The sequence below is a fragment of the Pteropus medius genome, unplaced genomic scaffold (assembly GCF_902729225.1).
Source record: "Pteropus medius unplaced genomic scaffold, Ma_sr-lr_union100, whole genome shotgun sequence".
Taxonomy (NCBI): domain Eukaryota; kingdom Metazoa; phylum Chordata; class Mammalia; order Chiroptera; family Pteropodidae; genus Pteropus; species Pteropus medius.
In genome coordinates, this window is record NW_024355203.1 from 235791 (window position 1) to 260964 (window position 25174).

At 34.3% G+C, this 25174-nt stretch overlaps 2 pseudogenes; both read left to right on the forward strand.

The window, feature by feature from the left end:
* The window catches only part of LOC120598455 (40S ribosomal protein S20-like), a 29108-nt pseudogene extending 11814 nt beyond the window's left edge, over positions 1-17294 (forward strand).
* Positions 17295-19843: 2549 nt separating this feature from the next.
* Positions 19844-20126, forward strand: LOC120598442 (60S ribosomal protein L37a-like; annotated as a pseudogene).
* The last annotated feature ends 5048 nt before the right edge of the window (positions 20127-25174 follow it).

Below are 25174 nucleotides of genomic sequence, written 5' to 3' on the forward strand. Positions count from 1 at the left end.
TGGAATCTTTAAAATAGATAATTATCTGTTTCTACAGAGGCAGACTATGCTCACTTTGAATTGAGTAAAGGCATGTGCCTCAGCAATGTGGATGCATCAGAAAATGTGCAAGAACAGTTGTCTTGGACAAATGAACAGTTAGATGCCAATTTATGATCCAAATAGATATGCTGAGGCAGTTAGATAGGTCTCTGGGATTTGAGCAAGAAGTTGAGTTGGAAATATAATTTTTGGAATCATAAATGTATGGAATATATGGGATTTAAATTCATGATACTAGATGACGTTATGAAGAGAATAATTGTAATAAAGGTCTGAGAACTAAATCTCGGAGTATTTCAGAGTTCAGGAGCCACAAAAATAAGGAGAAATCAGGAAAGGTGACGAGAATGGAATAATTGGCCTGTAAATAGGAGTATTAAATAAATGTTCCAAGAAAATTAGATTAAGATGATATGTCAGATGTTGTTCATAAATAAAATAAGATGAGGACTGTAAATTGGCCAGTAAAATTGAAATCATGTACATTTTAATTAAATTTATTGGGGTGGCATTGGTTAATAAAATTATATAGATTTCAAGTGTAAAATTCAATAATACATCATCTGTATATTGCATTCTGTGTTCACCACCCAAAGTCAAATCTTCCACCTCCATATATTTGACCCTCTTTACCCTTTTCTACCTCCCCTCCTTACTTCTTTCCTTCTGGTAATCACTAAACTGTTGTCTCTATGAGCTTTTGTTTGTTTGTCTTGTTCATTTGCTGCTTTCAGTTTTATATCTCATACATGAATGGAATCATATGGTTCTCAACTTTTTCTGTCTGACTTATTTCACTTAGCATGATAATCTCAAGATCAAATTTGAAAACATTTATTCATAAAGATATATGCACCCTAATGTTCACTGCAGCATTATTCATGGTGGCCTTCGATAGATGACTGGATAAAGAAGATGTGGAACGTATATACAATGGAATATTACTTAGTCACAAGAAGAGATGAGATATTGCCATTTGTGACAACATGGATAGATCATGTACATTACTGATGGCTTTAAAAGAACAGTTAGTATAAAATGGTTGAAATAAACTTTTTCCATGGAATCAAGAAAAAATGGACAAGGAAAGGTAGAAATAGCTAGAATATACACAAGCTTTTTGAGGATGTTTTCTGTAAAGGGAAATAGAGAAATTAGATAGTAATTGAAGTAGGAAAGAAGAGTCAGGAGGGGTGTTACTTTTAATGAGAAGTATTACAGAATGTTGACTTGCTAATAGGAATAATCTAACAAGAGGAAAAAATATTGAAGATGTCAGATATCGGTTGGCAAATATTTTTTTCTAAATAACCAAATAGTAAATATTTCAGACTTTCTGGGCCATATAATCTCTGACACAGCCACTAAGATTTGTCACTGTCACACAAAAGTAGCCATAGATCCAGGCATGGCTGGGTTCCAATAAAACTTAATTTACTAACAGATGAAAGGCAGGATTTGGATTGTGGGCCATAGTTTACTGGCCCCTGATGTAGGAGAAAAAAAATAATATAAAAAATAAAGTTCTTGAGTTGGCAAGCCTTGATATGATCTAGTGTACAAGTATATAGATTATTATTTGATAAAAGAGAAAATTCATCCATTTTAATAGAATATGAAGTGAAATATGGATTCTGATGAAGATAGAACGGAAGGTCATATTTGTAGATGCATCAACTTTTCTGATTGTTTCTATTTTCTCATGTTAGATGTTAAATCATCCACCTGACCTTAATTATACAATCTATCTCTAGATTGGACGTCTTCAGTTTTATCTGCTCAAATCCTACCCCCTGCTACCAGAAACAGGATCACTACTTTCCCCTTGAAAATGTCTTTTTTTCTACCTGTAAGGCTGTTTGTTAATCATGAGAATGGCTTTATTGAAATGAAAAATGAATACCTTTAGGTCATTGTACCTTTTTCTCCACATCTAAGCTCTAATTTCCCCTGTATTAGTTTCAACATTAAGCAGGGTATAACTAGTGGCAAACATGGTCACTGACAGGTAGATTTGACATATTGTTGTTACAAAAAAGTGCTTTAAAAAATTAATTCCTCTTGCCTTCTACCTCAAAAAGAAGCTGAGGATGGGGCTGAGTGGCTTGTCTTGAGGCATGGTGATAGAATATGCATGTTTCTTGCTTGGGTCGTATGACCCATGTCTATAATTTGTTAACTGATATTAGTTGATTTTTTTTTGTATATGTGTCATACATGTTAATTTTACAGCTTATAATTAATGTACATGCTCATTTTAATTGATCAAGAGAATCTAGATCTACTTTGATATTGACATCTATTTGTATTTCAATGAAATGACAGTGACTGGGGCCCTCTCTGGCCTGGAAACCTATTAAGTGCCTGAGTAGTGAAACATTGATGGTGATCCAGTGATGGTATTTAATGCAATTAATATATGAAAATTACACTTTGTTTGTTACTTCCAAGACAGAAATTCATTTTATATTAGATGAAAGAGAGGAAAATGCAAAATAATATCTTTTAAGGGGTTCTCCTATAACCCTATTTCTGCTTTTTATTTACTAAATACTTAAAAAGATAGATTGGCCTAAGAAATCAAGCTGTTGGAATTATTTTAAACCTTAATTGTACCAAACCATTGCTTCTTCTTTTTTTTTGCACTTGTGATTGTTCTAAAAATGTGTCTAACACTTCTTTTTCCTAAGTCTGTATATCCTAAATAGACAAAGAAGCTTGCTTAGCAGTTCCTTTCCTAGCCATTTGTTTTCAACTCTAAAGAACTTTTCTCTACGTATGCTTACTTTAGTAGATATGTTTATTTTTATTGTATAAAATAACTGTATTGCAACATCACTAAGATTTAGAAAGCATTTTATGTTATCTTTGGCAGCCAACATCATTACAGAAGGTGCTATAAACTATGGAGACAGCAAGAATAATAGCAGTGAGGATACAGATGTTTGAGAGGATGTTTTCTGAGAGATTGAATATACTGACAAGAGCTTTCCAACTTGACCATCTTACTTACTCCTCCAAATTTTGAAGTAATTGCAAATGTTGATGTCCTGGATTCTACTGGGTTCGAGGCCATTTTACCTTGGTCTTATGTAAAAAGCCTTCAGCCACCTTACAAAACATGTTTAAAGTAGAAAAATATAGACAAAAAATTTAAAAACTCACAAGGCATATATTTCTGGGTGCAGAGCAAATTTTCTGAAAATAGCTCTTCATCTCCATGCTGGGGAATTAAAATGTACTTTTTTTCCCTCCACAAGGTATGATGCCCCATAATTCCTAAAGAAAATAGCATATATGAAGGGAAACGGGAGTCATAAGTAACTAATATCAGATCTGTTCTTGATATCAGGGGTGGAATTTGGAAAAAGTAATGAAACATCAAGGCACTTTAACTGAATAGTTAAGAGTATGGATGCAGGATCTAGACTAGCAAGTGTGAAAAATTACTTAATGTATCTGGATCTCTGGTTTCTCATATGTAAAATAGAGACATCAGTAATACTCATTTCATAGGGTTTTTACAAGAAGTAATGTTTTAATATTTGTCAAAAATGTAGAACAATGCCTAGCACAATAAATGTCAGTTAAATAAAAAGATAATGTGTGAGGGGAAGTTATTTATATGAAAAGAAGTAGCACAGAAAAAGAATTGGGAGGGGCATCACTGCCTCAAGTTATGTCATGATAAGAACAAAGAATAGGGAAACTCACAATAATAATTTTTCTTCTAGGTCATTTCTGCCTCAAACTTTAGCTACAAGTACAACAAGATTTTCTAAGATGCCTAATGCTAGATTAATTACATCCCTTTCTTCAGAATGGATAGAAATATTTTCATTTTTCTATCTCAGAGCTTTTAGCATTACTATTATCAATCATTTTTGAACCACACATTGAATAACCTTAAATTTAACTGTGCGGCGTTCCCTCTTTATTGGCATCAGATAAACCAGAATACCAACAACTTGGTTACTTTTTATCTTTATTAATAAATCTGATAAGACTTGTACTGAAACCATTTATTTGATCCTGTTAGGAAGCTGCACTATCAGAGAGGTCCATTAACTCTTTCAGGATGTTGGAGAATCAGTGAAGAAATCGCTAATTGCTAAAGGGACAGGTGAACGCCGCGAGTACCAAATTATGCATGGCAGTAGCAATTTCCTAAAAGACCTGTGATTTCTTAGTGGTTAAAGCTTTAATGTGCCTCTAGTGCCTAAGTCATTAACAGAGAATGATTTAGGCACAGGGAAAATCTAACTAAAATGTAAAACTGTGAGGGCATTACAAATAACAGTGATCCCAATGAAAGTGCTTAAATATTAATTAGTGTCAGAGGCAGACATTTTTCCAATTAATTCTGATATATCATGAAAGATACAAAGCAATCGAAAAGCACAAAGAGAAACCTTGTTATAAAATGGGACAAGAATAATTGGAAATAAATCATAAAACCTTTTTCTTACATATCAGCATCTTCCTCATATTTATAAAATCTTCACTTTTTTTATTAGAATTATTGGGGTAACATTAGTTAATAAAAATCAAATAGGTTTTAAGTGTACAATTCAATAATATGTCATGTGTATGTTGCATTGCATGTTCACCACCCAAAGTTAAATTTCTTTCAGTCAACAAATATTTGGCCTTCTTTACCCCTATCTACCTCCCCTTCCCCGCCTTCCCTCTGGTAACGACTAACCCATTGTTTGTGTCCATGAATCTCTGTTTGTTTGTCATGTTTATTTGTTGCTTTTAGTTTGTATCCCAAATATGAGTGAAATCATATGGTTCTCAAACTTTTCTGTCTGATTTATTTTGCTTACTCATGGTGGCCAAGATGCAGAAACAACTGAAGTGCCCTTCAATAGACAATTAGATAAAGATGTGGTACATATATACAGTGGACTATTACTCAGCCATAAGAAAGGAGGAAATACTGCCATTTGCGACAACATGGATGGATCTTGAGATAATCATGCTAAGTGAAATAAGTCAGACAGAAAGGATTGAGAACCATATGATTTCACTCATGTTTAGGATATAAAACTGAAAACAAATGAGACAGACAAAAACAGACACAGACAATAGTTTAGTGATTATCAGAGAGAAAGGGGGGGAGAGGGAGGTAGATAAGGGTGAAGGGGACCAAATATATGGTGACAGAAGGAGATCTGACTTTGGGTGGTGAACAAATAATGCATTATACAGACGATGTATTATTGAATTGTACACTTGGAATCTATATAATTTTATTAACCAATGTCGCTCCAATAAATTTAATTTAAAAAATCTAAATGAAATGGATAAGATTCTAGAAAAACAAAACCTAACAAAGCATAACCAGAAGAGAAAGTGGAAATATAAATCTCCCTAGAGAACCGACAAGATCTGTAAATAAAATAATAACTTCCTCTCTATTAATAACGCCAAGCTCAGATGGTTTCACATGAAATCCTACCAAATTAATCGAGAACAGATCATTCTGATGGTAATTCACCTATTCAAGAGTACATAAAAAGGAATTCTTTAAAATTATTTTCATAAAGTGTGAGTAATATTTTATCCATAACCAGAAGGCATAAAAAATGAAAACTACAGAATAAATTCTTATTTATCTCTCACTAATGCAGCTCACTGATGCAATTCAATGCAAATTCATATGATTGATTTTTGAAATGTTGAAAGGGCATTTAGACTGGATTCAAACCTATTTCTTCTTAAAACAAAACAAAAATACCCAAAAATAGGATTCAACAGATAGTTCATTAAAACGTTTTCCAAGCAAATATTTTATTCATGATGATTTTCAGGTGTTCCAGTTAAAATCAGGAAGAGGACTGAATACTTACTACCTCAACTGCTATAAACATTGCATAAGATGCATCAGCCAGTGAGAGTAACAAGAGAAAGAAATTAGAGGTATAATAATGTAAAATGAGGTAAATGTATTTCAGATGGCAAATGATAAGAATGTGTTCCTATAGTCCCAGGAGAATGATCTGAAAAGCTACTAGAAATAATAAGTTATTGGGACATAAAATTAGTATTGGGAAATCAATAGACATCTTCTGCATAAACAAAGTCCATTTAAATAAACAAAAATTACTCAGTTCCTTACGATAGCAACAACAAAAAAGAGAACATAGCTAGAAATAAATCTAAAAGGAAACCTATAGTTTTTCTGAAGGACCCAAGTAGAGTTGAACAAATAGAAAAATATATCATGCTTTAGCTAGAAGGGTTCAACAATAAAAAGATGTCTATTCCTCTAAAAATGAATTTATATGATAGAAAATTTATAAATAACAATGTAATCTCTAGTACTAAGTTCTGTTGCTGTTGTGTTTGTTTTGTTTTCTAAAAATTAAGTAAATATAATTGAAAGTTTATATGGGAAAATAAATAGGCAAAAATAGATAGCAAAACATTGTAAAAAATTTTATTCAGGGACACTAGCCCTACACTGAATTAAAATATACTTTAAAATCTTAATAATTAAAACCATATTATACTTGTAAATAAATAGAGAAAGCAAAGAAATAGATGGAAAGTTCAGAGATAGACTGGAATAAATACAGAAATTAGTATATGATAAATATGGCATCTAAAAGTTGTTTGGTAAAAGTGAATTTTTTAAATAAATCTTGTTTGGACAACTGGAAGCCATTTAAGGAGGAAAAAGATAAGTTTTAGATCTATCTCTCACAGTATACACCAAGATTAATTCCAATAGGATTAAAGATTTAAATGAAAAAACAAGAAACCTCACACATATCAGAAGTAAATATAGGTAAATGTTTTATGTCTGTATTTGGGTAGTACATTCTAAGGTAAGAGTCAAAATCTAGAAGGCTTAAGTGAAAAGAGTAATAAATTTTATGATATTATTTTCTAAATCATAAGCAAAATCAAAACGCAAATGAAAAATAGTGAAACATCATTACAATTTGTACCACAAAAGACTAACCTTCTTAAGATATAAAAAGCTTCTAGAAATCAAGAATAATAAGATCAACAATCCAATAGAAAAAAAGAACATAAACTGATTATTCACAGAAAGACACAAATGGTCTTTGAAAAAAAGAAAAAAAATTCTGATTTTTCGTTTATGAGAAATGGAAATATATTACAGAGATGTCATTTCTCACCTGTCGAATTCCAAAATTAAAGAAAAATACATATGATGATGAGGCTGTGGGAAAACAGCATTCTCAGACATAGCTGGTGAGAATGATAAACGGTATAAGTCTTATGCAGGGAAAAAATTGAATAAAAATATCAGTACATGGTGAAGTAGAATAGGTTGGAGAGTTAGGATCATAAGAAGACATTTGAACATGTATTTTATATTATTTTGATTTTTGAATCACATACATATATTACTTATTTGAAGAAAAATTAATGTTAAAAGATAATAACCACAAAAAATTTACAACTAAACTATAGAATAGTCATCATTGAGCGTGACTTCAGTCATCACCTGAAGTCTAGCTGAACAGAAGTCCTATTATTGGGGACACACAGAAGAGGCCACCTTGAGACTGAAATAAAGGAAAAGGTGGCATTACAAAAAAAAAAGAAGACACAAATTACTAAAATCAGAAATGAAAGAGATCATCAATATTCATCCCATGGACATTAAAATGATAATAAAGGGATATTATGAAGCACTCTTAAAAAATTATCAATAGGAGAATCTAAATTTTGTTCTTCGGTATATGTGATATCACTGCCAGCTTAGGTCATCTTCAGAGGTGGGTAGAAGTGGTTCTGAGAATTAAATGAGATAATGCAGAACATCAGGCACAGAATAGATCCCTGTATCATCACAATTTAAAACAAATTAGTCTAGATCTTTTGGAAACATGGTGTAGTGAGAGATCCCCAGATCTCTCCCCTTGAAACAATAAGCTGAACATTTAAAACTCAACAAAAAAACACCCAAACTGCACACCAGCATGTCTGAGTGTGGAATCTGTGCATAAGAGCTACCACGGGTCAGAATTCTCTACTACTTTCGCAGCCACCATAGCTCCCTGCAGGAAGATGGGGAGGGGAGATGGTGCGGCGGGTTTCCTGAACAGCCCTGCCTGGGAAAGCTGTGAGCTCCCCGCGACCAGCAGCAGGACCTAGTCATCAGGGCAGAAAGCAGAGAAGCGGGACGGCAGAAAAACAACAGTTGATTTTTACCAGCCATGGGTGCAAAACCGAGGTTGAACCATAGTCCCCAACCCCCAACCCAGATGGACCCTCCCCACATACCCTCCAAGACCGAACACCGCAGAGCCCCAGGGGAATCTGAGCAAACACTAACACTCACAGGGACTGAAAATGAGGATAGCGAGTGTTATTAAATATCTATCAGAAAATAAAAAGGCATTTTTCAGGCTTTATATAAAGCAGGGATCCAAGAGGCTTAGACGTCACCCACTGGAATCCAAAAGAAAAGCGCCTTCTTTGTAGCAGGCTAAAGAGAGACTTTATATAATAAATCTTTCTGGAAAAACAACAGAATACACTTCCATTAATGCCCAGGCAGAGAAATAGTCCATTAAACACCATGAACAACTAAGGTGACAAGGCATCTCAGAAATAAAGAGAAAACTCTCCAGAAAATAAGCTTACACACATAGAAATATGCAATTTAAATGACAGAGAATTCAGGATGGTACTTCTGAAAAAACTCAGTGAATTCCAAAACGAGTTATATCAACAATTTCAGGAATTGAAAAAACACCTAGATGAGCAGAACAAGGAGATTGAAACCTTAAAAAGAACCAAATAGAACTTCTGGAGATGAAGAACATACTGCAAGAGCTGAAAAATGAAATAGCAAGCTTGGGAAAGAGAGTCGACCAAATGGAGGAAAGGATCAGTGATATCAAAGAGAAACTTAGAAATAAATCAGAAGGAAGAAGAGAGAAATCGAAGAATGAAAAATAATGAAACAGAAATACAAGAAATAGTGATACCATCAGGAGAGGAAACATAAGAATAATGGGCATTATCAAAGGCAAGGAAAAGGAGCAGGGAATAGAAAGCATTTTCGGACAAATAGTGGATGAGAATTTCCCAAATCTAAGGAATGAGCTGGACCTTTGAATTCAAGAAGTCAACAGAACACCGAATTATCTCAATCCAAAAAGGCCTTCACCAAGACACATTGTATTAAAATTATCCAAAATCAGCTACAAAGACAGAATTCTCAGGACTGCCAGGGAGAAGAAAATGAAAACTTATCAAGGAAAACCCATTAGATTACCCTCAGAATTCTCAGCTCAGACCTTACAAGCCAGAAAGGAATGGAATCAAATATTTAAACTATTAAGTGAAAGGAGCTACCAGCCTAGAATAATGTATCCAGCTAAGCTCTCCTTCAGATATGAAGGAGAAATTAAGACTTTTCCAGACATATAAAAATTGAGGGAATTCTCTACTACGAGGCCTGAACTACAGGAAATACTGAAAGGGGTCAGCTCACCTAAAACAAAATGATTTTTTAAAAAAAAAACATAATTAGGAGTAAAGTGACTATCAGGCAAATAGAAGCAGAGGAGTACAACCCTTACTAAGAACAGGGCATTATAAGCTTAAATAATAAAAAGAGAATTGTTATAACAATTTAGTAATGAACGTTCAGCAAACATAGGCACAAATTGAGATAACAATGAAAAAAGGAGGATTCAAAGATCCAAATTTGTAAAGGGGAATGGAGAAAAGGCACGCACAGAAGAAAATGGACGACTGTGTATAAATAAAACTATCCTTTACATATTTGTAATGGTATCCACACACAGAAGATTCAGAACTGAAGTATATAACATAAAATAAGAAGAAACAGAGGGAAAACCCACAAAAGCCAACCAAAATAATGAAAACAGAAACACAAGGACAAAGAAGCAATGGAAACACCAAGCTACCAGAAAGCAAAAGACAAAATGGCTAATAAGAAGACCTCATGTTTCAATAATCACCCTAAATGTAAATGGACTGAACTTACTAATAAAAAAGCACAGAGTTGCAGAATGGATCAAAAAACAAAATTCAACTATATGCTGCCTCCAGGAGACACATCTCAGCTCCAAAGACAAATGTAGACTCAAAGTGAAAGGGTGGAAAATGATATTTCAAGCAAATGGCATCCAGAGAAAAGTGGGAGTAGCGGTACTAATATCAGATGAAATAGACTTCAAAAAAAAATGTAAGGAAAGATACTGAGGGAAACTTCACAATGATAAAGGGAAGCATGCACCAAGAAGACATAACACTTATTAATATCTATGCCCCCAATCAGGGAGCCCCAAAATATGTAAAGCAATTACTAACAGAACTAAAGGGAGAAACAGACCAAAACACTATCGTAGTAGGAGACCTAAGTACCTCACTGTCGGACATGGACAGATCATCCAAACAGAAAATTAAGGAAATAACATCCTTAAATGACGCATTAGACCAACTGGACATAATTGACATTTACAGAGCCTTCCATCCCCAAACAGCTGCTTATACATTCTTCTCTTGTGCACATGGAACATTCTCAAGAATCGACCACATACTGGGACACAGAGATAGCCTCAACAAATATAAGAGGGTTGAAATCAAACCAACTATATTCTCTGATCAAAATGTTTTGAAATTAGAAATCAACTGCAAAAAGAAATCAAGAAGAACCACAAATACATGGAGATTGAACAACATGCTACTGAAGAATAACTGAGTCAGAGAAGAAATAAAAAGAGAGATCAAGAGATACACAGAAACAAATGATAATGATAGTACAACATTTCAAAACTTTTGGGACACGGCAAAAGCAGTCATAAGAGGATAGTTCATATCATTACAGGCCTACCTCTAAAACAAGAACGAGCCCAAATAAACAACCTAATGCTTCATCTTAAAAAACTGGAAGAGGAAGAACAAATGAGGCCTAAAGTCAGCAGAAGAAAAGAAATAATAAAAATTAGAGCAGAAGTAGAAACAAAACAATAAACAATAGAAAAAATAAATACAACAAAGAGCTGGTTCTTTGAGAAGGTTAATAAAATTGACAAACCTCTGGCTAGACTCACTAAAGAAAAAAGAGAAAGGAAACAAATAAACAAAATCAGGGATGAAAGAGGAGAAATTATGACTGATATTGCAGAAATACAAAAGATCATACAAGAATACTATGAACAACTATATAACACTAAATTTAATAAACTAGAAGAGATGGACCAGTACTTAGAAAAATACAACCTTCCTAGACTGAATCAAGAAGAACTGGAAAATCTAAATAGACTGATCAGCGGCATGGAAATTGAAACAATCATCAAAACCTATCAAAAAATAAAATTCCAGGACCACATGGCTTCATCAGTGAATTCTACCAAACATTCAAAGATTTAATACCTATTCTCAAACTCTTCCAAAAAGTCGAAGAGGAGGCAATATTTCCCAACTCATTTTATGAGGCCAATATTATTCTGATACCAAAACCTGGTAAAGATAATACAAAAAAAGAAAACTACAGACCAATATCTCTCATGAACACAGATGCAAAAATCCTAAATAAGATACTAGTGAGCTGAATACAGCAACATATTAATAAGATTACACATCACGATCAAGTGGGCTTCATCCCAGGGACACAGGGCTGGTTCAACGTATGCAAATCAATTAATGTGATACATCACATAAACAAATTAAAAAATAAGAATCATGTGATCATATCAATAGATGCGGATACAGCATCCATTTATGATATTAAAAAAAAAAACACTTAACAAAATCGGTATAGAAGGAAAGTACCTTAACATAACAAAGGCCATATATGACAAACCCTCAGCCAACATTATACTTAATGGTGAAAAACTAAAAACCTTCCCTCTAAGATCAGGAACAAGGCAAGGCTGTCCACTATTGCCACTGTTATTCAATATCAGATTGGAGGTCCTAGCAAGTGCAATCAAACAAGAGAAATATATAAAAGGCATCCAAATTGTCAGCATTTGTGGATGACATGATTCTCTATATGGAAAACATGAAAGACTCCACAAGAACACTACTGGAAGCAATAAGAAAATACAGTAAAGTTTCTAGACATAAAAATCAATGTTCAAAAACCTGTAGTGTTCCTATACTGTAATAACGAAGTGTCAGATAAAGAAGTGGAAAAAAATAATTCCTTTTGCAATTGCAACAAAAAGAATAAAATACCTAGGAATAAATCTAACAAAACATGCGAAGGACCTATATAATGAAAACTACAAGACCCTATTAAAAGGAAAGATATTTCGTGTTCTTGGATTGGAAGAATCAACATATTTAAAATGACCATATTACTTAAAGCATAATACAGATTTAATGCAAACCCCATCAAAATCCCATTGGCATTTTTTTAAAGAAATAGAACAAAAAAATCATCAGATTTGTATGGAAAAGACCCCGAAATGCCAAAGCCATCCTGAGAAAAAAGAACGAGGCTGGAGGCATCACTCTGCCTGACTTCAAATTATACTACAAAGTGACAGTAATCAAAATGGCATGGTATTGGCAGCAAAACAGACACATGTACCAGTGGAACAGAATCAAGAGTCCAGAAGTAAACTCATATTTATATGGGCAAATAAGTTTTGACAAAAAAGCTAAAAACAGAGTGGAGAAAGGAAAGCCTCTTCAATAAATGGTGCTGGGAAAACTGGAAAGCCACCTGCAAAAGAATACTAAGTTGTTGTCTGTCACCACACATCAAAATTAGCTCAGAATACATTAAGGACCTGAATATAAGACCTGAAACAATAAAATGCATAGAAGAAAACATAGGAACTAAACTCAAGGACCTTGGACTTGAGGATTTTATGAATTTGACCTCAAAAGCAAGGGAAATAAAAGCAAAAATAAACGAATGGGACTACATCAAACTAAAAATCTCCTGCTCAGCTAAATAAATTGTCAACAAGGTAAAGAGACAACCATCCAAATGGGAAAATATATTTGCAAGCAACGCTTCTGATAAGGGCCTAATATCCAAAGTATACAAGGAACTCAGAGGACTCAATAACAACAAAAAGCAAATGATCCAATCAAAAAATGGGCAGAAGACCTGAACAGACACTTCTCCCTAGAGAATGTACAAATGGCCAACAAATATTTGAAAAGGTGCTCAGCATTGCTAGCTATTAGGGAAAAGCAAATCAAAACCACAATGAGATACCATCTCACACCTGTTAGAATAGTATAATCAACAGGACAAGTAATAACAAATGTTGGAGAGGATGCGGAGAAAAAGGAACCCTCATACACTGCTGGTGGGACTGCAAATGGGTACAGCCGCTGTGGAAAACAGGATGGAGGTTCCTCAAAAAACTGAGAATTGATCTACCAAATGATCCAGCAATCCCTCTACTGGGTATTTACTCCAAAGACTTGAAAATCCATATCCGAAAAGACATTTGCACACCGATGTTCATAGCGATATTATTCACAGTGGCCAGGACATGGAAGCAATCGAAGTGTCCTATGATAGATGACTGGCTAAAGAAGCTATGGTACATATATACAATGGAATATTACTCGCCATAAGAAGAGATGAAATACTGCCATTTGCGACAACATGGATGGAACTCAAAATAATCTTGCTGAGAGAAATAAGCCAGACAGAAAAAGTTGAAAATCACATGATATCACTTATTTGTGGAATATAAACCTAAAAAGCACCAAATGAACAAGGCAAACAAACAGAGACTCATGGACATGGACTATAGACTAGTGCTTACCAAAGGGTAGGGAGTGGGGAAGGAGGGGATAGGTAGACGGTTAAATGGGGTCAAATATAGCGGAGAACGGAGAGGTTGAAGTGGGTAAAAGAGATCAAATATATGGTAGCTGAAGGAAACTGGACTTTGGGTGGTAAACACACAATAGAATACACAGATGTCAAATTACAATGTACACATGATAATTATATAATTGTATTAACCAATGTAACCCCAATAAATTTAATAAAAAATAAAATAAAATATTATCAATAGGAGTATGTCCCTGTTCTCTACACTTGAAGTACATTTTAAATAATAGTTTAAATTGATTTTTCTACTTGATTTTAAATCATATGATTACATGTGGAAAAATTTAACTGGATAAATTTGGTATCAGAGGATTTATTTTTCTCCCAAATACAAGACAAAAGTGTTCTATTAATGTCTTTACCCCTTTGTGAGGAACAGTGTCCCTTGCTTATTTCACTTATTATTGAAGACTGGCATAAACTGGGAAACTGAGTTTGTAAATAGTTCAGACTATAGAAAATATTTAATTTTCTGCTAGGAAGAAAAAGGGGAATACATCCTTTTTATTGCAGCTGTAATTGCAGTATAATCTAGTAGATGACCTGTCTACTAACTTTGCTGGAATGTACAGTATTAAATTCATCAGGCAACAGAAAAGCACGTTATGAAAACCCATTTTGTTGATTTATGAGATGCAAGCAGATCTAGTTCTTCACTGCTACAGAATAGATTCTCCAAATAACAACTGTATTCATATTTATTAACAACATGATAAATTGTTGCCTGATTTTTAACTAAATACAGTTGATCTGCTTGCATATTCTAGGTATTTTTCTATTTTAAATTAATTCACCTCACATGTACTTTAAAATGGGAGAAAAATAAGTAATATTTTAGCTAAAAGGAACTAAACTGTCTTAAAAATAAATAAGTGTATATACTCTGTTTCTGAGAAAATGGAGCAACAGCTTGCATACTTAAACATATTTAACCCTAAATAATTATTAAGGAAAAGAAATAAAATATTAATGTTATTATAGGATTCAAATCAAATATTGCATTCAGATTTCATGTTTGCAATTCTCTCTCTCTATTTTCTAAAATAAGAGACATAGTTTGTAGCACATGCTAAATGCAGGACAGACTACATGGCTCAAGTAAGAATCTTTAGCTGAATCTTTCAGTAGCCCCGTAAGAGTCATCCAGAGTGACAGTTAAATTTGTAATATGTAGGAAAATGCAATTGAATACTCATCTCATTTCCAAAGGACATGCAAACTGTCTAAGGGATACATTCCATTTCTAAAATACTTCAAATGCTCTTTAAGTATGAAGATAAAAGCTCAGATCAGCAATCTTCACATGGAGACTAGATTGAGAGTCAATAGCAGCTAGGATTGAAAATTGTTTCTCTCCACTCGAGAACAGATATATTTGCAATAATTATAAATAATAAATTTTACCTGCCGACATTTTAACAAAGTAGTATGTTTATGTTTTAACTCTTTATTTTCAAATTTTATGTGTTATGAAGGTCTAGTCGAGCTCAACATATAAATGGTTGTAAACTCTAAAGGCAAAGATCATACACTGCATTTTAAATGCCATGACACACACACACACACACACACACACACACACACACACACACACACACTGGGTAGTGTTACAGATAGAATAATATAACCTGCAAATTAAAATTATTATAAAGAAATAAACTTAACGTTAAAATATAAATGTCTAGGAATCATACAAAGTATATAATTGATAACAAAAAGTAAGTTGTTAATCTTTTATGTGTAAATACATATGATAAATAAATATAAATAGATATAAATCAGAACCTCTTTTAAAAATTAAAATACTGCAAATATAAATACCCTTTTCATTTATTTCCCATCAGTAATGTAGCCATCTTTGAAAGGAACAAGAGGAATGAGTTAGCAGCCTATTTTAGTAGTTTCATAGTATCTAAATCAGTATAGCTCTACCCTCTTCTTATGTACCCTACTCACTCTAACCAAAGCTTGGTAGGTTATATATCACAACACAGACCAAAGGCCACTCTCTATTATCATATTTCAGTGCCCCTGAGGGCATCCCTTTCCACTTGCTCCCTCCGAAATAAATTTTCACAGGGGCAAAGTGATTATTCTCTGCCTTATCAGTTCTCATAACCTCTTACCTCCTTTTAATCTGAATGAGATTTGGGGAATTAGTTTTTAACAACTCTTTCTTTCTCCAGAATAATTGACAGTCATAAGATCAAATATTATGTAGTCCCTTTCTTTATGTCATTAGCTAATATCGACTGCATACCTACTTTGTGCCAGTCATGAGACATATATTGTCTTATGTATTTCTAAGAACACAATAAGATAGGTACCTATTTTTAAATAAGACTTTTAGTATTATATATACATAAAAGCTCACCTATTTTTATTAAATTTGTTTTAATTTAAATTTAACAAATTAGTCTTTCAATAGTTATTAGCTCAGACTTTTTTTTTATTTTACACTTTTTCTGTAGATTGAAGCATGCTTTTCACACTTGTTTCAAAAAAATTCACTCAATACATATGTATGTATGTATACTACGATAGATATACCCATATGCTTTATTCTCCTTAAAGTCTGTGTTCGGTACATTCTCCAGGATGTCTTTTTTTTTTTTTGGTCCGGACTTTGCAAAAAACAACCCCTATCCCAGCATTCCTATCCTCATCTCCAGCTTCATTTTTATACTTAGCATATCACATAATATTAATATATCAGGACATGGGTTTTTGTCTTCTTCACTCTGATTCATTACATCTATAACACTGCCTGACATTTTTAGTAGGCATTTGATAAATATTTTAAGTGAATTGTTTTTTAAACAATTGTGAAGAGCATGCTTCAGTCTATGGAAAAAGAGTAAAATGAGAAAATGTCTGAGTTAATAACTATTGAAAGACTAATTTATTAAAACATACATTTAAAAATAGGTGGGCTCTTTGAGGAAGATGCTGTCTCAGCTGCAGTGGAGCTCAGTTCTGGCTGCTCCAGCTCCTGACCCATCGCAGGCTATTCTCACTGAGAAACAAGTCAGTCTGGGAGCCACACCCCAGCCAAAGCTTTTAAAGATGTGGAAAGACACCCATGGAACCAGGGGTGGTGATTCACCCAATTAGAATTACTCTAACCAGCCACAAGGTAAAATCTTTGGTGAAAGTGTGTGCCGACTTGATCAGAAAGGCGCAAAGGAAAAAATCTCAAGTGAAAGGACAGGTTCAGACACTACCAAGACTCTGAGAACCACTACAAAAAAAAAAAAACAACTCCCTGTGGAAGGTTCCTAAGACTTAGGATCATTTTCAGTTGAGGATCCACAAGCGACTCATTGACTTGCATCGTCCTTCTGAGATTGTTAAGCAGGTTACGTCCGTCACTACTGAGCCAGGAGTTGAGGCCAAAGTTACCATTGCAGATGTTTAAATCAACCTTTTTAATAAATTGATTATCAGTTGTTAAAAAAAATAGGTGGAATATAAAGCTCCCTGGAGATGGAAAGAGAGTTCTATAATACATACGAGCTTTAGCAAGATGAAAATGAGCAGTCTTCAGTTATTTGAGAGAATAAAGGAAAATGGGAGAAGCAGCCAGTGAGGTATAATTTATACGTAATACAATCCATCCATTTTAAGGGTATGGCATGATGAGGTTTAACAAATGTATTCAATCATGTAACTGTTAAAATAAAAAAACAAATGGAGACCAGCCTTGAAAATTCCTGGAGCAGACAAAAACCAGTTTAGTCATACAAACAAAGCTTAATTTAGCTTATTTTGCAAGACTAACTCGACCTGGATCATTTCTTGTTTACGCTTCTAGAAATCAGAAGGAAACCTCGAATTGTTTCCCAAAGTTGATACAAGGTACCACTGAAAATTCTACTATGATAATCAATCACTATGAAGAAGTCACTGCTTTCTTACCATATAAGCTGCTTTATAAAAATATACACCTGAGCCTCATTCCATGTTTTGGTTTGAGTACTTCCGGTTTGCAAACTCTTTTTGGTGTGTGCACAATAAATTTTTACTAATTATTACTTCAGTGATTCATTGGTTTTACTTCTATTATTTCTGAATTTTTGACATAACTGCCATGGAAATCATGATATAGATTATTTCTATCATCTCCCCAAGTTTCTCTCATGCTACTTTGCATTCAGTCCTCTCCCATGACCCCAGCTCTAGGTAAGCAATGGCTGATCTTGAAAAAAAATTTTTTCAATCACTGTCCTAAAATAATTTTGATGCTGTATGGGATGAAAACGACTGAGTATACCCATGGGTACCCAAAGCAGAGGACTCCATGGTTGAGCTAAGCACTGCAGGAATGGATCAGCCTCCTTTGAAGATTCTCACTGGTGGCTTTGTGGGAATTAGCTATAAGATTATAAGATTAGTTGCCAAAAATGTCTTTATGTGGCAGTGTTAAGACCAAACATTAAAGAATTTAGCAGATAACCCTTATTCGGATTTAGAAGTTGGACTGACCCTTCTTTTCCATGACACTTGCCGACATTTAGGTCTCTATAAGCTATATATGTTTTCGACAAATTGAACGTGGGGGTGCTGTGCTTAGGGTAAGAAAGAAGATATTGGATGTTCTGCTAATTTAGTCCTATGATATATGAAATCACATATTTTATTTTAAAAAACTAAAGTTTGTTTAAATGTATTTACAATTCAAGCTGTGAAAGAGATTAAGAGATTACAACAAGCTACTCATATATTTAAAGTAAATATACCATAATGTTGGCAAATATTTGGGATTTAAACCTGTGGGGGGTTTTTGGAGCTTAAATATATTTCATTCAATTGTCTTCAGCCTGGCATTAGGTTTATAGCTTCCAATTTTATGTCACTAGCCTTTAATACCATTATTCAAGCCGTTGATAAAAATGTTGAAATGTTTAGAGTCAAGTACAGAGCCTTGAACCTTGTGACCACAGAATCTACTCTAGGCTGGCACTAGTCATATTGACAGCTAACCTCTACATAGTGCTCGCTATGTACCATAAAACATTCTAAACATTTCAAAAGTATTAATTTATGTAATATTAATTAAATTATTAATATCGATTTGTATTAATTTTTATTACAAAACTTACAAAACTCTGAGATAGTTGTGATAATTAATCCCACTTTACACATAGGGTCACAGAAGCACAGAAATGTCAAATAGCTTGCCCACGATTATATAATTAGAAAAGGGTAGGGTCAGGATTCAAACCCAGGCCCTGGATACCATGTTTTAAACACCAAGTTTTGGGCATATCTATTGTGATAGTTTTGAATCTGATAGCATACATTATTGCATAGTCTTAACTCTTCAATCCTGGCTTAGAAATATTTTAAAGATGCTGTGAAATGACTTGCTGAGATTAATATACACATACATCCCCACATCAGCTTCCTATCGTGGCTATAATAAATTACCACACATTTAGTGACTTAAAATAACACAAATTATCTTACAGTTCTGCAGGTCGGAAGCCTAAAATGGGTAGGCAGGGCTGCATTCCTTCTGGAGGCTCTAGGGGAGAATATTTCTTTTCCTTTTCCAGCTTCTGGATGCTGCCTATATCCCTTATCTCATAGGCCCGCATCTGACCTTTGTTTCCATCATTACGTCTCCTTCTCCGACCTCCTGCCTTTTTGTCTTACGAAGATACTTATGATTACATTGGGCTCAACTGGATAATCCAGGATCATCTACCCATCTCAAGCCCTTTAATTTAATCACATCTACAGATTCTCTTTTGCTATGTAAATTAACATATTCACAGGTCTGGAAGGAGGGCCATTATTTTGCCTACTATGATTCTCCTGTTCACATGAAGAGAGACTGCATCAGTCAGGAAAATCATGTTCCATGGTCATGCACTTACAACATCTGTGTTGAATAACAGCACGTGTTCTCCCTATAGCTTCAAGAATTCTAAACAGGTGGGTTCCTACCTAGCTGGCGGCAACATGGCTAAACATACCAAGAAGGTTGGTATCGTTGGTAAATACGGGACCCATTATGGCACTTCCCTAAGTAAAATGGTGAAGAAAATTGAAATCAGCCAGCACACCAAGTACACTTGCTCCTTCTGTGGCAAAACCAAGATGAAGAGAAGAGCTGTGGGGATCTGGCACTGTAGTTCCTGCATGAAAACAGTAGCTGGTGGTACCTGGACCTACAACACTTTTCAGCCATCACAGTAAAGTCTGCCATCAGAAGACTGAAGGAATTGAAAGACCAGTAGAAGCTCCACATTTGAAATGTGGCTAGCCTATAATAAATGGGTTAATTTATGTAAAAAAAAGAATTCTAAACAATCACTGGACAATCTCTTCTTCAAATGACTTTTATTACTGTCCTTACACATGTATCATCAGCCTGATGAAAACATGTCTGTTCATACTCTAAAAGAAACAAGTCTTGTGTATTCTTAATCCTGCAGCTTTTTATCTTTGCCAGGAGGACTCTTCCTTTTCCTCTTGGCAGTTATTTGGTCTCTTTCAACTCTTTAAAAGTTGTTTCCCTAACTGCCCACACCTTTGGGACCCCTCCCTATTTTGAACCTCTTTGGTTATAACTGTCTTTACAGCTCACTCAGTAATGAACACATGCTATTTGAGTGACTTCTCTTGGGAGATAAATGATGAAACTGAAATGAATGACAATATATAATAATTTGTAACAAACTCACTAAATCTTTTCTGCTCCAAATGAGCACTACCTTTCAAAGTAGTCACTGTGGAAAGCTATGCATTTATTCCAAAGAAAATGATGCTTCTTACATTATATTTGTAGTCTCACTTTTTTTTTGAAATGATACAACATGGCTGATTTTCTTCTATGGCTTCCAAATAAGCCATAGAATGGCTTGTGTTTGACTAAAATTGGCCATAGAATTCATGTATTCTAGCCTTCTCACTTGCATTTTGTTTGTGTTTGACTAAAATCGGCCATAGAATTCATGTATTCTACCCTTCTTACTTGCATTTTGTAAAACAGAATCCAAGCAACCAAATCTCACTATTCACCTCTTTTCTCTTCAAGTAGCTTAACTTTTAAAGCACTTTATAACCACCATCCCCCCCACCCCGACAGCATTCTCCAGTAGAAGCTGGATTAGAAAACATAGTTAAAGTCAGAAGCTGAATTGGGGATCAGCTAATTCACTCAAAATCTAAATGTTGGAACTAATTTAGTGGATGGGTTGGTGGAGGAGGGCAGTGAATGGGGAAAGGGAAAGATTAAAGAAAAAACAAAAACAGAGATTTGATGTGACCTGTAGGGTAGTGAGTCTGTGTACACAAACAGTTCATAGACAAAGGATGCCAGGTCCATGTGACACAGAGTCAGTGGCGAAAGACAGCAAGCACTAGCACTTCTACTAAAGGCGGGCCCTGAGCATTGTCCAAGCATACCTACTGCATGTTGACAAGGAGTCCAAAGTGCCCATCATGTCTGAGCACTGAGGCAAAAATGTTGGCAAGAGAGGAAGAGGGTGTGTCACATGTGAGCAGTGAATGCTCCACAATGAAATGTGACCTACTGTATTTCAGAGTCTGAAGAATCACATTAGGAGTAAAAAGTGGAAGTATTCCAAAAATGGAGAAGAGCAAAAATTTCCTTCTGCATGTAAATGAAGAGAGAAAGAAAGAAATAGTGGCACTACTCCCAATAATATGCTTAATAAAATAGACCTTTGTTTACTTTTAAATTTAATGTGCTTAATTCTCTAGGGTGGTGATAAAAATTCCATTCTATTATACAAGAATCTTTTCATATTTTAGTTTTATAGCTTTGTTTCACACATTATCATGACTATCCATTTTATATACCCTTAGAAATAATGTTCTCCGCCTTATTTAAATATATCGATATCTCTAGTGAGATACATGAATATTCAGTTTCTATGCTCACTGTGTGCTTTATTAAATGCACAACTAACAGCTAATGAAAATCAAAGACAATTTAGTTTTCAAAATTATATTTTTATTTTTCTTGAATGGTACAGTTTCTATAACTCACTGAATTATTCAACCAATAGAAATGTGTGATATATGTCAAGAGCCCAAACTTTCACAAACATTTTTTTTTAATTTGAAGCAATGAAAATAATTAGAGTTGGGGGCTGCATTCAGCTTTTAAGACAGGTGGTAGTCATTTGTTCTTTAGAGATAGTGATACATTTTTGGCATAAATAAAAAAAGACAAATAGACTAATTATAATGAAATGACTGCTATTTTCTATCTGTGCAGATGCTTCTCTTTCTAACTTTAAAATTATTCGCATCCTCCTGGGACAGGGCAACAATTAGGCTTGCAGAGTAGATTGGAAACAAAATGTAAAGACAGGATGGCACTAAATAGGGAAGTATTGGATAAAATCGCAACTTTGGCCAGATGGAAAGATGAGTGGCAAAAAAAAGGACATGAGAACTGAATCCCTTTAGTATTTAAAGTGTTCTTTCCTGTCTATTGGGGCTACTCTCTTGAAAACATGAAGCCAGATTGTTCTGCTGCCTTCTGAACTCATTTTAAGTTGTTCGCAACACATTTTTTTGCATAATACTTCTTTATTTTCAATCACACGGTGTCTATTTAATGAATTGTGAATTATGAGAATCCATGCTTGCTGTTAGGCATCTTTTCAAATATGTCATCAACCCTACTCGAGACTTGTGAAATAAGAGGATGGTGACAGAAGACTTGGGCAGTTTCTATGAATAAGTCAAATGCTATGTCTCCTACTTTTCTACTGCACATTCACATTAAGAGTGGGGTCAGCAGATTCCTTCACAGACTTGTAGGGGTAAGTCAACTTCCTACATTATGGATGGAACTCAGAAGGAGTGAATTTGATTACAAGTCACAGAGCAACTGCCAAATTAATCCCACTTGATTGGCAGTAAATCGGCACCCACTAATAGAATTGGAAATTTAGGACAGCAAAAATCTGAGGATTCTGATTAAATATTTAAAATACTAAGACATTAAAAATAAACACTAAAACATCAAAAGTATTAAAATCCTAAAATATTAAAGCATTGAAAACAAATATTGAAATATTCCGTGGTTTTGGCTTAATTAGACAAGATACTATGTAACTTTAAAACTGCCTAAGGTGCTAGCAGAGGTTCAAATTCCACATCTGAAATTCATAATATTCAAAATGAAACTGGAAATCGCCCCTTCAAATCCCACCCCATTCTGTCTGTACTATTCTCCCTGAGTCAGGGTCACATAAGGTAGATGACCAAAATAATGGTATGCCTTATCTTTCTTTCACAGTCCTTATCCAGTAAGTAGGTCAACAGCATTTCCAGTCTGTCAACAGTGAATTCATTCCATCTCTTGAATCTATTCCATCTGTGTTGCCCTTGCCGTTAAATTAAAGGCTAGATTGTCATCTGTCTGCAATATTCTGAATCCATTTAGTTGGTTCTTTCATTTGTTTTCAATGAATCACTATTTGGTGTTCACTCTGTACTCTCTACCAAAAGCTGTAATTATAAAGATAAGTGAAAAGCAGTATCTATTTTCAAGTAACTTACTCTTGAGTAGAGGAAACCAGACACATAAAAAAAGAATCAACGTTATTATATATATGTTTGTAAAACAGTCCTTTTAGATAGAATGTGAAATTTCTATTTCTAAAATTGTTCAAATTTAGTTTCCAAACATCTAACCTTGCCTCTATCCAATGATTTCCCCACCCTGAGAGTAATCATTATAAAATGCAAATCCAATCCTTGCTTAAATTATTTAATTATCTATGCATCACCTACTAGATAAAATCCAACTTGTTCTCTGTATGTTTTTATAAGAAAGTAGCAGTTCTTAAAGTGTGCTTGGGGACTCATGGGGAGGGACAGGAGGTCCATGAGACCCTTTCAGTGGATCTGAAAGGTCAAAATTATGTTCACGATAATCTTAAAATGTTTTTTGTTTTTTCACCCTCGTTTTCTCACAAATGTACAGTCGAGTTTCCCAGACACTGCATTACTTGTGATATTGCAACAGATTGCTTGAAGAAGCAGATAAGAGAATCCAGATGTCTTCTATTAAACCAGACAATAAAAAAAAATGCAATATTGTGAACAATGCCAATCTTCTCATTAAATTGTTTGTTTTTTGGGGGTAAATTAATTATCTTTTACAAAAATATATTATTTCTGTTACCACGTAATGGATTTATTATTCTTGTTTTAAACAAATGAGTTAATAAATATTTAAATATTTCTCAGCTTTAATTTTTAGTGTGGCAAATATCAGTAGGTGTAAATCACATAAATACAAGTACTTTGGGATTCTCAATAATTTTTAAGAATGCCAAGGGGTCCTGAGACCAAAAAGTTTGAGAACTGCTGCAAAAAAGCATTCTGTTAAATGCTGGCCTTGTCTCATACTGCTGTTTACACTTACTCCGTGCTCTAATCATACCAAGACTTTCCATTTCCCAGAATATGTCATGCTGTCTCCTCCCTCTAGTCACAGACAATGTGTTAATCTCCGACTGTTTCCCGCCCTTCCAGGCCCCACAGAGAAAAGGGACTGAGGCTGAATGAGGATGAGGCAGGGGAACGTGGGCGTGCATACACAAGGACCCAGAAGAGAATTCCTGTTAGCTTGCTGCATGCTGCTCTGTTGCTCTTCCTTGAATGTTACACTCAAACATCTTTCCTGGAAACCCATCAAAGCCCTTTGTCTACCCCAAAACAGTTTCTCTGTCACTCTACTTTTATAGGACCCTCTGTTAATAATTCAACTAGCATACATTTTGCTATTTTAATTATTTGTTTATAATGGAAATTGTTCTAGAATATAGAGAATATTTTTTCCTCTTTTGATTCCAAATGGCATCCTGAAGATTTTGGGCTTCCTAGAAATTTGAATAGGTTATTTCTAAAATCTAGGAAGTGCATTTAAATGTAAGTTTTGCTAACACCTTATGAAATCTTCACAGAAAAATTTCTACTAATTTTAGTATGCATTTCACTTCATGATAATTACTAGTTTACAAGTCTGTCTCCCTCAGTAGGGTGTTATTTCTATGAAGGCAGAAAACAAGACAAGCCTATTACATAAGGGAGGTAATATAGCACTTTAGAAATGATTGTCTCTTGAATCCCCAAACTCACTGAGGCAATCAGATAAAGGCCCCTCTTTGATTGTTGCTTTCAGTTTGAGGCTGCCATACTGCTGGTCTGTAAGAATAGTTACAGTATATATAGAGAAAGAAAAATAGCATATGATTTCACTTATAAGTGGAATCTAAAACAAAATAAAACAAATAGAACAAA